Source organism: Schistocerca nitens, chromosome 2 (genome assembly GCF_023898315.1).
Source record: "Schistocerca nitens isolate TAMUIC-IGC-003100 chromosome 2, iqSchNite1.1, whole genome shotgun sequence".
NCBI lineage: Eukaryota > Metazoa > Arthropoda > Insecta > Orthoptera > Acrididae > Schistocerca > Schistocerca nitens.
In genome coordinates, this window is record NC_064615.1 from 764235583 (window position 1) to 764248663 (window position 13081).

Below are 13081 nucleotides of genomic sequence, written 5' to 3' on the forward strand. Positions count from 1 at the left end.
CCTCTGATAATGGGAGCACCATCCGGTTTCTTTCTCACTCTGCGAAATTCCTTTGGTTGCTTTCTGACGAAATATCAACTAAGGCAACTGTTACTGTAGATACAATGCTATGTTTGCTTTATCGTTGCCGTTACTCTGCTTCGTATCGACATCTTCCCTCACAGCATACTCCTGTTTTTCTCAGAATTTCGACCATCTTGCACCATTTTGCATAGTGGAACGCTTTTTCTAGGTCGGCGAATGCTATAAGTCCGTCTTGATTTGTCATCAACCTAACTTCCTTTATCAAGTGCATCGTGAGAACTGCCTCTAGTGCCTTTACCTTCCATAAAGCGAAACGGATCGTCATCTAACTGATCCTCATTTTTCTTTTCCATTGTTCTTGAACGCATGATCAGATAAGCTGATTGTGCGATATTTTTCGTATTTACCTGCCCTTGCCGTCTTTCGAAAAGTGTGGATGATTTAACGGTATACTGATAATTTTTACTTTATGGACCGTCTGACTACAACTGAATGAAACACAATTTTCGCGCCATACGCGTTTTGCCTCTATTTTCTGCAAGGCATCTTCAGTGGCAGGTTGCGTGGACGATTTTCTACATATTACGATCCTGCTGCGTTTTTGATGCTGTTCCTCTTCTTATAAACGCAAATTTGCGGTTTTTTCCAATATTTCACAGCACTCGAAACTGAACACTTGTTTTGATGCAATGTTTTGGTTTGCGTGGATGATATTTTTCTGAGACTCTGTAATATGTCGCCGGTCGCAAAGAGTCTACATACCAACCTGAATAGTCGTTTGGTAGTCACCTCCCCAATGATTTTAAAGATTACGATAGAGTGTTATCCATCTCTTCTGCCTCATCTAAACGTAAGTCTTCCGAGGCCCTTTTAAATTCTGATCTCATGTTTCAGTCCTATGTTCTCTCCCTCATTGAGGCCTTCAGTGTATTTTTCCCATCCAGCTGCTCCGTACCCGTGGTCTAGGGGTAGCGTCTTTGATTCATAATCAAAACGTCTTCGGTCCCGGGTTCGATCCTGGCCACTGACTAAATTTTGATAAATAATCAGCATTGGCGGCCGAAGACTTCCGGCATAAGAAGTCAGCCTCATTCGGCCAACGGCCTTGTCAAAGAGGGCGGAGGAGCGGATAGAGGTTCAGGGCACTCTCTTGTCCTAGGGGTGGGAAATTGCCCCTAAAGGCGGAAGAATCAACAATGATCAATGACATGAGGATGCAGAAGGCAATGGAAACCACTGCATTAAAGACACGTAACGTGTATCCACAGGACATGTGGCCTGTAATTGAAGAAGTGTCATGATGGTCTCTCCATTGGCAAAAGATTCCGGAATAGTCCTCCATTCGGATCTCCGGGAGGGGACTGCCAAGGGGGAAATTACCATGAGAAAAAGATTGAATAATAAACGAAAGGATAACGTTCTACGAGTCGGGGCGTGGAATGTCAGAAGCTTGAACGTGGTAGGGAAACTAGAAAATCTGAAAAGGGAAATGCAAAGGCTCAATCTAGATATAGTAGGGGTCAGTGAAGTGAAGTGGAAGGAAGACAAGGATTTCTGGTCAGATGAGTATCGGGTAATATCAACAACAGCAGAAAATGGTATAACATAGGATTCGTTATGAATAGTAAGGTAGGGCAGAGGGTGTGTTACTGTGAACAGTTCAGTGACCGGGTTGTTCTAATCAGAATCGACAGCAGACCAACACCGACAACGATAGTTCAGGTATACATGCCGACGTCGCAAGCTGAAGATGAACAGATAGAGAAAGTGTATGAGGATATTGAAAGGGTAATGCAGTATGTAAAGGGGGACGAAAATCTAATAGTCATGGGCGACTGGATTGCAGTTGTAGGGGAAGGAGTAGAAGAAAAGGTTACAGGAGAATATGGGCTTGGGACAAGGAATGAAAGAGGAGAGAGACTAATTGAGTTCTGTAACAAGTTTCAGCTAGTAATAGCGAATACCCAGTTCAAGAATCACAAGAGGAGGAGGTATACTTGGAAAAGGCCGGGAGATACGGAAAGATTTCAATTAGATTACATCATGGTCAGACAGAGATTCCGAAATCAGATACTGGATTGTAAGGTGTACCCAGGAGCAGATATAGACTCAGATCACAATATAGTAGTGATGAAGAGTAGGCTGAAGTTGAAGACATTAGTCAGGAAGAATCAATACGCAAAGAAGTGGGATACGGAAGTACTAAGGAATGACGAGATACGTTTGAAGTTCTCTAACGCTATAGATACAGCAATAAGGAATAGCGCAGTAGGCAGTACAGTTGAAGAGGAATGGACATCTCTAAAAAGGGCCATCACAGAAGTTGGGAAGGAAAACATAGGTACAAAGAAGGTAGCTGCGAAGAAACCATGGGTAACAGAAGAAATACTTCAGTTGATTGATGACAGGAGGAAGTACAAACATGTTCCGGGAAAATCAGGAATACAGAAATACAAGTCTCTGAGGAATGAAATAAATAGGAAGTGCAGGGAAGCTAAGACGAAATGGCTGCAGGAAAATGTGAAGACATGGAAAAAGATATGATTGTCGGAAGGACAGACTCAGCATACAGGAAAGTCAAAACAACCTTTGGTGACATTAAAAGCAACGGTGGTAACATTAAGAGTGCAACGGGAATTCCACTGTTAAATGCAGAGGAGAGAGCAGATAGGTGGAAAGAATACATTGAAAGCCTCTATGAGGGTGAAGATTTGTCTGATGTGATAGAAGAAGAAACAGGAGTCCATTTAGAAGAGATAGGGGATTCAGTATTAGAATCGGAATTTAAAAGAGCATTGGAGGACTTACGGTCAAATAAGGCAGAAGGGATAGATAACACTCCATCAGAATTTCTAAAATCATTGGTGGAAGTGTCAACAAAACGACTATTCACGTTGGTGTGTAGAATATATGAGTCTGGCGACATACCATCTGACTTTCGGAAAAGCATCATCCACACAATTCCGAAGACGGCAAGAGCTGACAAGTGCGAGAATTATCGCACAATCAGCTTAACAGCTCATGCATCGAAGCTGCTTACAAGAATAATATAGAGAAGAATGGAAAAGAAAATTGAGAATGCGCTAGGTGACGATTAGTTTGGCTTTAGGAAAAGTAAAGGGACGAGAGAGGCAATTCTGACGTTACGGCTAATAATGGAAGCAAGGCTAAAGAAAAATCAAGACACTTTCATAGGATTTGTCGACCTGGAAAAAGCATTCGACAATATAAAATGGTGCAAGCTGATCGAGATTCTGAAAAAAGTAGGGGTAAGCTATAGGGAGAGACGGGTCATATACAATATGTACAACAACCAGGAGGGAATAATAAGAGTGGACGACCAAGAACGAAGTGCTCGTGTTAAGAAGGGTGTAAGACAAGGCTGTAGCCTTTCGCCCCTACTCTTCAATCTGTACATCGAGGAAGCAATGATGGAAATAAAAAAAGGTTCAGGAGTGGAATTAAAATACAAGGTGAAAGGATATCAATGATACAATTGGCTGATGACATTGCTATCCTGAGTGAAAGTGAAGAAGAATTAAATGATCTGCTGAACGGAATGAATAGTCTAATGAGTACACAGTATGGTTTGAGAGTAAATCGGAGAAAGACGAAAGTAGTAGAAATGAGAACAGCGAGAAACTTAACATCAGGATTGATGGTCACGAAGTCAATGAAGTTAAGGAATTCTGCTACCTAGGCAGTAAAATAACCAATGACGGACGGAGCAAGGAGGACATCAAAAGCAGACTCCCTATGGCGAAAAAGGCATTTCTGGCCAAGAGAAGTCTACTAATATCAAATACCGGCCTTAATTTGAGGAAGAAATTTCTGAGGATGTACGTCTGGAGTACAGCATTGTATGGTAGTGAAACATGGACTGTGGGAAAACCGGAACAGAAGAGAATCGAAGCATTTGAGATGTGGTGCTATAGACGAATGTTGAAAATTAGGTGGACTGATAAGGTAAGGAATGAGGAGGTTCTACGCAGAATCGGAGAGGAAAGGAATATGTGGAAAATACTGATAAGGAGAAGGTACAGGATGATAGGACATCTGCTAAGACATGAGGGAATGACTTCCATGGTACTAGAGGGAGCTGTAGAGGGCAAAAACTGTAGAGGAAGACAGAGATTGGAATACGTCAAGAAATAATTGAGGACGTAGGTTGCAAGTGCTACTCTGAGATGAAGAGGTTAGCACAGGAAAGGAATTCGTGGTGGGCCGCATCAAACCAGTCAGTAGACTGACGACAAAAAAAAAAAAAAAAAAAAAAAAAAAAAAAAAAAGCTGCTCTCTCTCTCTCTCTCTCTCTCTCTCTCTCTCTTGTGCGTTTAACAGTGGAATTCCCAATGCAGGCTTAATGTTACCACCCTTGTTTTTAAATTCACCGGACTGCTTTGACTTATCTAGATGCTGAAGCAGTCCTTCCACGATCATTTCTTTTTCCATTTCTTCACATTTTTCTTGAGGTGTTTCGCCTTGGCTATCCCGAATTTACTATTTATTTCATTCCTAAGTAATTTACGTGTTTATATTCCTGCCTTTACGTGAACATTTTTGTACTTTCTTATTTCTTCAGTCAGTTAAAGTCGGGTTGTTTGGTGGAAGATACCAAAACTGCGAGGTCATCGGTTCAGTTAAAGTATTTCACCTGTTATTCAAGGTTTCTTCGCAGTTACTTTCCTAGTAACTACGTTCATCTGTCCAAAATCTGTGAGTCCCCTTTGAAGAGAAGTCCACTCCTCTACAAATGAGCTGCCTACTATTGTACTTCTTATCGCAGCTTTCCACATCCTTAGCGAACTTCAAAAACGTCTCGTCATTCCTTAGTACGTCAGTATGTCATTTCCTTCCACACTCATTGTTTTGGGAAACTAAATTTCAGTCTGCTCTTTATCATTACTAAATTGTGATCTGAGACTTACATCTGCATCTCGGTGTCCCTTACAATCCAATACCTGATTTCAGAATTTCTGTCCGACCATGATGTAATCCAGCTGGAATTTGGTCTTGTCTCCCGGTCTTTTACAAGTATACCTCCTACTCGAACAGAGAATTCCCTGCTACCATCTGAAATTTATTGCAGAATTCAATTAGTCTTATTCCCGTCTCATTCATACTGCCAAGCCCATATGCTTCAATAACCATTGTGTCTTCCCCTTCCGCTACAATCGCGTTCCATTTTTTCCCTGTTTGTTCTCGTCATTTGGTCTGGGTGGATATCACATGACGCCTTTTGAAAGTTGATCGTTGAATAATTTTCTCAGGTTTTTATTACTATTATTATTATTTTATTATTACACAGGGCAGCTAGCCCTCTGACTGAACACGCCGAGCTGCCGTGCAGGGAACCCTAGACCTAGGGTAGAACACATAGTGTCATGGCATAGGTCAGTGTGATGAGTATGATGAGTATTACTGCACGTAATAAGTTTTCTGGTGTTAATTCTGACGCTTGCACCTTACGTACTCGCTTGCAAACTGGATATGTGCGCCGTTTAATAGTACGATAGTTGTACAATACATAGATACCTAAAAACTAAACTCCACCCCAACAGGCCTTGGAAGGCCCAACTGTACCGACCGGCCGCCGTGTCATCCTCAGACCACAGGCGTCTCTGGATGCGGATATGGAGGGGCATGTGGTCAGCACACCGCTCTCCCGTCCAGATGTCAGTTTCTGAGACCGGAGCCGCTACTTTTCAATCAAGTAGCTCCTCAGTTTGCCTCACAAGAGCAGAGTGCACCTCGCTTTCCAACAGCGCTCGGCAGACCGGACGGTCACCCATCCAAGTGCTAGCCCAGCCCGACAGCGCTTAACTTCGGTGATCTGACGGGAACCGGTGACACCACTGCGGCAAGGCCGTTGGCACATAAACACTTAGTGTGTTTGAATATGGCCTGTAGGGTCGAAATTGGCCAATCGTGTAAGATATGTTAAACTGAATACTTTGAAAAAGAGACGAGATGGTAAACTTAAAAATATCCTTTATTGTAATGTCCTTGAACTTGAACACTGCATTTAATGCTAGAGATGGTAGATGTTCTGGAAGCTGAACAACGTGCATTTTAACATATGACATGCTCTGGGTTGATGGTACTGCTCCATTTGCAACATTGCTTCAATTATGAAATGAGTGATTTCAAACCACGGTAAAGGAAAACCAAGGCTTAAGGTCCTAATGAAACAACATCAGCCAACAAGAAAAGTCGATGTAGTTCAGTTATTTTCAATTTTTAAGACTACAGAGTTACTTAAGTTTCTCTCAACAAGATTGTGCATTTACTAATATTTATGCTCGATTAGTGTTCCTTTATAGTTGAAGTATCAAGCAATACTGCTGGGGCTAAATTAATTAAAGACTCTTTACATTTTAGTTCTTCTTTGCTTAAGTAATTACAATTCCAAAGATTAATAATCAACCACTACAGTTAACAAATAGATTATAGTATTTTCTGACTACTTTCGCATCATTATTACCATAAATAATGCAATTTCAATTCGTATTGTGAGTTGTGTATAATTTGTGAAACCAAAAGTAAGTAGTGACATAATTCTAGAACGAATATGCTTTTGTTACACCGTAGCATGCGTATGATTTGCAGTTACTATTGTCATACCATTCGTTCGCTGCCCTTCTCGTATTCGAGATGTTAGGGAATTAATCAGAAGTTGAGTAATTAATCTCAACAGCATGATACCTAATGAGCCCTCATTTAAGATTATAACCCAGGTCGTGGATTCAGTAATTTGTTGATGTAGTCCGAAGCCACGTTCTATAAAAAATATAATTTCTGATTAGGAAGAAATTTAATGGCTACGATGTACGTTGAGTCTTGGTAACAAGACGTACCAAACTTGACGGTCACGTTACAGGTGGCGAAACCACATCACAATGCTCCGTAGTTCCCTATGTGTACGAGGGATCGCCATAATATTTTAATTGTCACGCTTCGTCCTGACAGCCTCCATGAGTACCTACATATTCCGAAAGCCACAGTATGGCGCTTGGCACAAGGTACCCTGTACTACTATTTATTTCCTTTCCTGTTCCACTCTCAATTACAGCGAGGGAAAAACGACTGTTTAACATGCCTCTTATTTTCGTCATTCTTACGCGAAATTTGCGTCGGTGGCAGAATGATCGTTCTGCAGTCGGCTTCAAATGCTGGTTCTCTAAATTTTTTCAGTCGTGTTCCTCAAAAAGATCGTCGCATTCCCTCCAGGGATTTCCATATGATGTCCCGAAGCATCTCCGTAATACTTGAGTATTATTCTAAACTACCGATTACAAATCTAGCAGCCAGCATTGTTATATTGCTTCGATGTCTTCCTTTAATTAGACATGCTGCGGAAGCCAAGCACTCGACAGAAGGCCTATCCAAGAAGAGGTCGCACTAGCGTCCTATATGCGGTCTCCTTTACAGATGAACCATACTTACCTGGAATTCTCTCAATTAACTGAAGTCGACCATTCGCCTTCCTCACTAAAATTCTTATAAGCTTGTTTCATATGACATCGCTTTGCAACATTACGCACAGATATTTCAACGATGTGACTCTGTCGCGCAACAAACTACAAACGCTGCATTAAATAATTAAGGGTTTGTTCTTGTTGCTGATCTGCATTAATCTGCATTTTTCTACATATAGAGCTAGCTTCCATTCATCATACGAACTAGAAATTTTTTTTTAGGCATCTTGTATACCCCGACAGTCACTCATCTTCTACATCTTACCGTATACCAGCATAATCGGCAAGCAACTACAGGCAGCTGCTCACCCTTTTCACCAAATCATGTATGTATACAGAAAATAACAACGGTTTTATCACATGTCCCTAGGCCACTCTTCACGATACCATTGTCTCTGACGAACACTCGCCGTCGAGGACAAAGTACTCGGTTCTATTACTTAAGAAGCCTTCGACCCACTCATGTATCTGGAAATCTATTCCGTATGCTCGTATCTTCGTTACCAGTCTGCAGTGGGGCAGCGTATCAAATGCTTTACGGAACTCTAGGAATATCTAATCTGCCTGTTGCCCTTCACCCCTAGTTCATAGTATATCATGCTACAAAAGGGCAAGCTGAGTTTCGCACGAATGATGCTTTCTAAAGCCGTGCTGATTCGTGCATAAGCTGTTCGGTCTCTAGGAGACTTATTATATTCGGATTCAGAATATGTTCTAGAATTCTACAGCAAACCGATATTGAGGATATTGGTCTGTAAGTTTGCGGGCCCGTTCTTTTACTCTTCTTACATATAGATGAGTCCCAGGCGCCTTTTACCAGTTGCTTGGGTCTTTGCGTTGGGTGAGAGATTAGCGATAAATGCAAGCTGAGGAAGGGCCAATGCCAAAGAGTACTCATAGTAAAACCAAATTCGGTTTAAATCGGGAGACGATTATTTGTTTTGAACTCTTTCACTAGTTTGTCTGCTCCAGAGATGCCTGTCTGCGCCACCTAACCGCTTTGTCAAATGAGGATGCTCTGTCACCGGGCACTTCCAGCAACTCAGCACGGCATCTTACTCCTCTCCAAATACAGAATACGGAATGCCATACGATGCTCCATCAATGGGCTGCGTCATTTATTACATACTCTTACTTTTTCTATGTGATATTTAAACCTTTACTCCTTGTATTCGGTTGAAATGATACGAGGTGAATTAGAGAGACGTAAGTCATGGACGGTGCGGTATTGCACAGAGAATACGCCTACCACACACTGCGGAGGAGGGCCATAGGAAGAATGGAAGCAGCGGAGTCGCAAACTAATGTGGCCGGCTTAATGTGAATCGTTCTGTTATTTCTCGAATGTGGTGATAGTTTATGGAGACCGAAACTATATCTCGAAGACGAGGGCAGGGCGGACCATGTGTGACATCAGAACAAAGGACCGTTATTTGGCTGTAAGGGCACTGCACGGCAAGTGACATCTGATCTCGCAGCATCCACTGAATGTGTTGTGTAGTAGACGCAAACGGGGTACAGAAGGCTTCGGTACAGTGCCCTTTATTGTTGGAAACATGCTGTATGAGTAGCTCTGACGCGTCTTCACAGAAGGGAATGTTTGGAGTATACTCATCAACACGCCACATGGACGGTCGAACAGTGTGCCAACGTTCTTCTCATAAATGAGTCCCGCTTTAGATTTCAGAGTGATTCTCGACAGATTCTCATCGGTAGGGAAAGTGGAACACGATTCTGGGATCCAAACATTGAGAAAAGAGACCGATATCGAGGAGGATCCCTAACGGTGTGGGCAGGGTTTATGTCGACCACTCAACACCTCCTCATGAAATTATGCAGGTGAATTTGCAAGGTTTAAGTGTTGTCAGGTATCGTGAAGGGATCTTGGGACCTCAAGCGATGTTGTTGCGGGTGCTGTGGGCCTAGAGTTTGTACTGATGGACGATGATGCTCGAACTCATAGAGCTAGAGTTATTGATGTTTTCGTGGAAATGGACGATATTGCACGCATGGCGTGGCCTGCTCACTCTCCCGATTTGAATCCAAAAGAGCACGTCTGGGGTGCCCTGCCGGCCGCGGTGGCCGAGCGGTTCTAGGCGCTTCAGTCCGGAACCGCGCGACTGCTACAGTCGCAGGTTCGAATCCTGCCTCGGGTCTGGATGTGTCTGATGTCCTTAGGTTAGGTTAGGTTTAAGTAGTTCTAAGTTCTAGGTGACTGATGACCTAAGATGTTAAGTCCCATAATGCTCACAGACATTTTTCTTTTGGAGGGGGGGGGGGGGTGCCCTCGGGGGACGAGTTGCAGCCAAGTTCAGTACCCACCAACTACTCCCCTAGACTTACGAATAGCTCTACAGGAAGAATGGGCATTATTGCCTTAACATGAGATTGATGACATCATTTACAGCATGCGCCATCGTTGTCAGTTCTGTATTGGTGCCCATACTGAGCGTATTAACTAGTTGTCAAAATATTTGTACAAATCCCTATAGTTGGGAAAAACTAAGAACTTTTTGTCCACCGTTATGCATGTTGCAGTTGTTTAAGTTCTGTATTGTTTACATTGTTTCTACTTTACTATCATATGTTTACAGATGGCCTCCGAGTGAGAACACAGGTATTTTCTTCGGCCGCTAAAAGAACTTATTTTAGACGAAATAGTGTCAAATTTAAATTTTCTTTGTTTTGTATACTTGCTGTAGTGTCCGTTCTTGTCACAAAACGGAACATTAGCGTCCCAGCAGTGCTTGTTCTTGAAAAAACTTGTTCTTTAGCTGAAGTCCCGATAATCGTGACATAACCTGAAATTTTACGTGACAAACACAAAAATTTCTATTCAAGTTTTCTTGATAGTGCAAAATTCGTTTAAAAAAGACTACTACTAGTTTCATCAGTGTCTATTGTCGCAATAAAAGTCTAATTAAACGTTTCTAAATCGTATTTAATTAGAACTAACATATTTCGTATTGCTTACTAGCTAAAAAGAAGCGATCTAGGCCTATATTTTCCGAGTTATAAACGTTTAAAAACTTGACCTGGTTGGGAACTTGCAGCTGGTAGGAGGATAGGAAGAAAGAGAACGCGATGTGACAGTTTTATCATCAACACAAAAAACAGGTACCTACCAATGCCAGAGTTAAGTGGAGAAGAGCCTCAGGTAGAACAAGGAGCAGGAAATGTGCAGCAAACTTCAACTGAGGCCAAGAAGCCTAGGAATTTACAAAGTGTTAGGAAAAAGAAAGTGCTGCTGCTAGGTAATAGCCGTGGGTGAATTGTAGGCCCTCAGTTACAGGAAAGTTTAGGAGCAGCGTACAAGGGCACCAGTATCTTCAAGCCAAATGCAGGGCTAAGTCATGTGATAGAGGACGTAGAGTCTTTATGTAAGGACTTTACAAAAGAGGACCATGTACTGATAATGGGTGGGGCGGAAAACAATTTGGAGAGGGATGGGGCATATGACATAGGTAGTGACCTGGACAAGATAGCTTCTCTGACTCATGGCACCAACGTACACTTTGTTGAGCTGTTCCGGCGTCATGATCGACCACACCTTGATGGAGCTGTGAGGCGAATCAGTGTGGGGTTAGGGATGGGTCTGAGGACAGACAACTTTGCTCATGTTTCTCTGGTGCCTGTCGGGACTATCAACAGATGTGGTTTCACTAGGCATGGCCTACACTTAAACAGGACTGGGAAGGGAAGATCGATATAGCTGATTCATGAAAGTATAGGGGGTGGATCTCGGGCCACACATGGTCAAATACCTGTTGTCATAGGTAGGAAAAGTAGGTCCTTTTTAGGATAAATCCAGACAACCGGTTCCCCAGCCTAAAGAGTATCTCCAACACTTTAAAAAATACTGAAACAATCACTCACAAGACAGATTTTAACACCTCAAACATCACATATACCAAATGTCACAAAGAAAAACAAACCATTGGAAAGAGTAAAATCGGCATTTCACAGACTTAACAATCCTCCATCAAAACATGAAATCAATAAAAAATAAAATACAGCTATTAGAAGTTGAGCTCCAATCTTTGAACTGCACGGTAGTTTGTATTATTGAGCACTGGTGTAGAGATACAGAAATCCAACATGTAGTATTATCATTGTATGAATAGGCAAATTCTTGCTGCAGAACCACTTCAAGGAGTGGAGGATCACGCATTTATATCAGAAGAAAATCAAGACATGACCTCAGTACCATAAGTGAAGAGAAACATTTTGAAATATCAGCTATTGAATTAACAGGGCTTGATGTGTATGTATAGACCTGCCAGTGGTAGTGTGGACACCTTTTTCCAATATGTTAACAGACGTTGTAGATAAAGTCTCAAGTACAAAGGTCAACATTATTCTGTGTGGGGAAATTAACATCAACACTAATATCATAAATGAATCCAGAAGCACCTTCATAAACATCCTTCAAAGTTTTGGCATGTCCCTATTGGTCAATAGTTCAACAAGAGTTACCACAACGATTTCATCAGTAATTGGCCATGTGGCCACAAATATGGACAGGGAAAAATGTGTCGTAGCTGTAAAATCTCGGACTATCAGACCATCCCTGTCAAATAACAACAGTAAAGTAAGGCATCAAATCATTCCTTAAACTACGACCCTACAAACGACATCTATAAGAAATCAAAATAAAAGATTTTTTAAAAGAACTAGAGAAACAAAACTGGGATGAAGTGTATAAGGAAACCAATGTGAATATGAAATTCTCTAAATTCTCCACACTGTTTAAATTGAACTTTGAAAAGGCATTTCCAAAAGTATGCATGTCTGTATCAACATCTCACAAAAACAGATGGATAACAGCAGGTGTTAAGAAGTCCTCCCAACACTTAAACACCTCAGTTCCATGACAAAGATTCGCAATGATCCAGATTTCTTAAATTTCTATCATAGATACAAAAAGATCTATAGGAAGCTGCTGATTGCTGCAGAAAAGTCATTTATTGACAAAGTAATATGTAATGCAGAGAATAAAAGCAAAGCTGTCGGGGATGTTATAAAAAAGGAAACGGGGAGAGGCAAACAAACGCAGAATAACATACTGCTAAGGGAGGGGGATAAAGTAATAACGTTCCACAGCACTTAGAAAACTATGTAAACGAGCATTTTTCAAGTATTGCAGAGAAGTTACAGCAAAAATTCCCCAAAACAAATAAAACACCTGTAAATAATGTTGCACTAAATACAATGACGTTACTTCCAACCACAGAGAATAAAGTCAATAAAACTGTTCAAAAACTAAAGAAAAGTTAGTAGGCTTAGATTAAGTAACAATGTGTGTACTGAAACAATGCATAGAGATTATACAAGGCCCCTTAACAAATATAATAAATGAATCCTTCACATCAGGGACATTTCCAGAGCAGTTAAAACAGGCAAGTGCTGTACCTTTGCTTAAGAAAGATGACACAGAAGGCATAGAATATTACTGGCCCATTTCTCTGCTGTCATCATTCTCAAAAATAATAGAAGCAATTATGAAAAACAGATTAATGAATTACCTGAATAAATACAATCATTTAAGCGAATCACAGTTTGGTTTCTGAAGTGACAAA

The 13081-nt window shown here is 41.4% G+C and overlaps 1 protein-coding gene and 1 pseudogene across 1 annotated transcript in view; both read right to left on the reverse strand.

The window, feature by feature from the left end:
* LOC126236999 (protein takeout-like) overlaps nucleotides 1–13081 on the reverse strand; it is a 110878-nt gene that overhangs the window by 44825 nt on the left and 52972 nt on the right. The gene's annotated exons all lie outside the window — the stretch shown is intronic.
* On the reverse strand, nucleotides 5781–5898 carry LOC126238704 (5S ribosomal RNA; annotated as a pseudogene).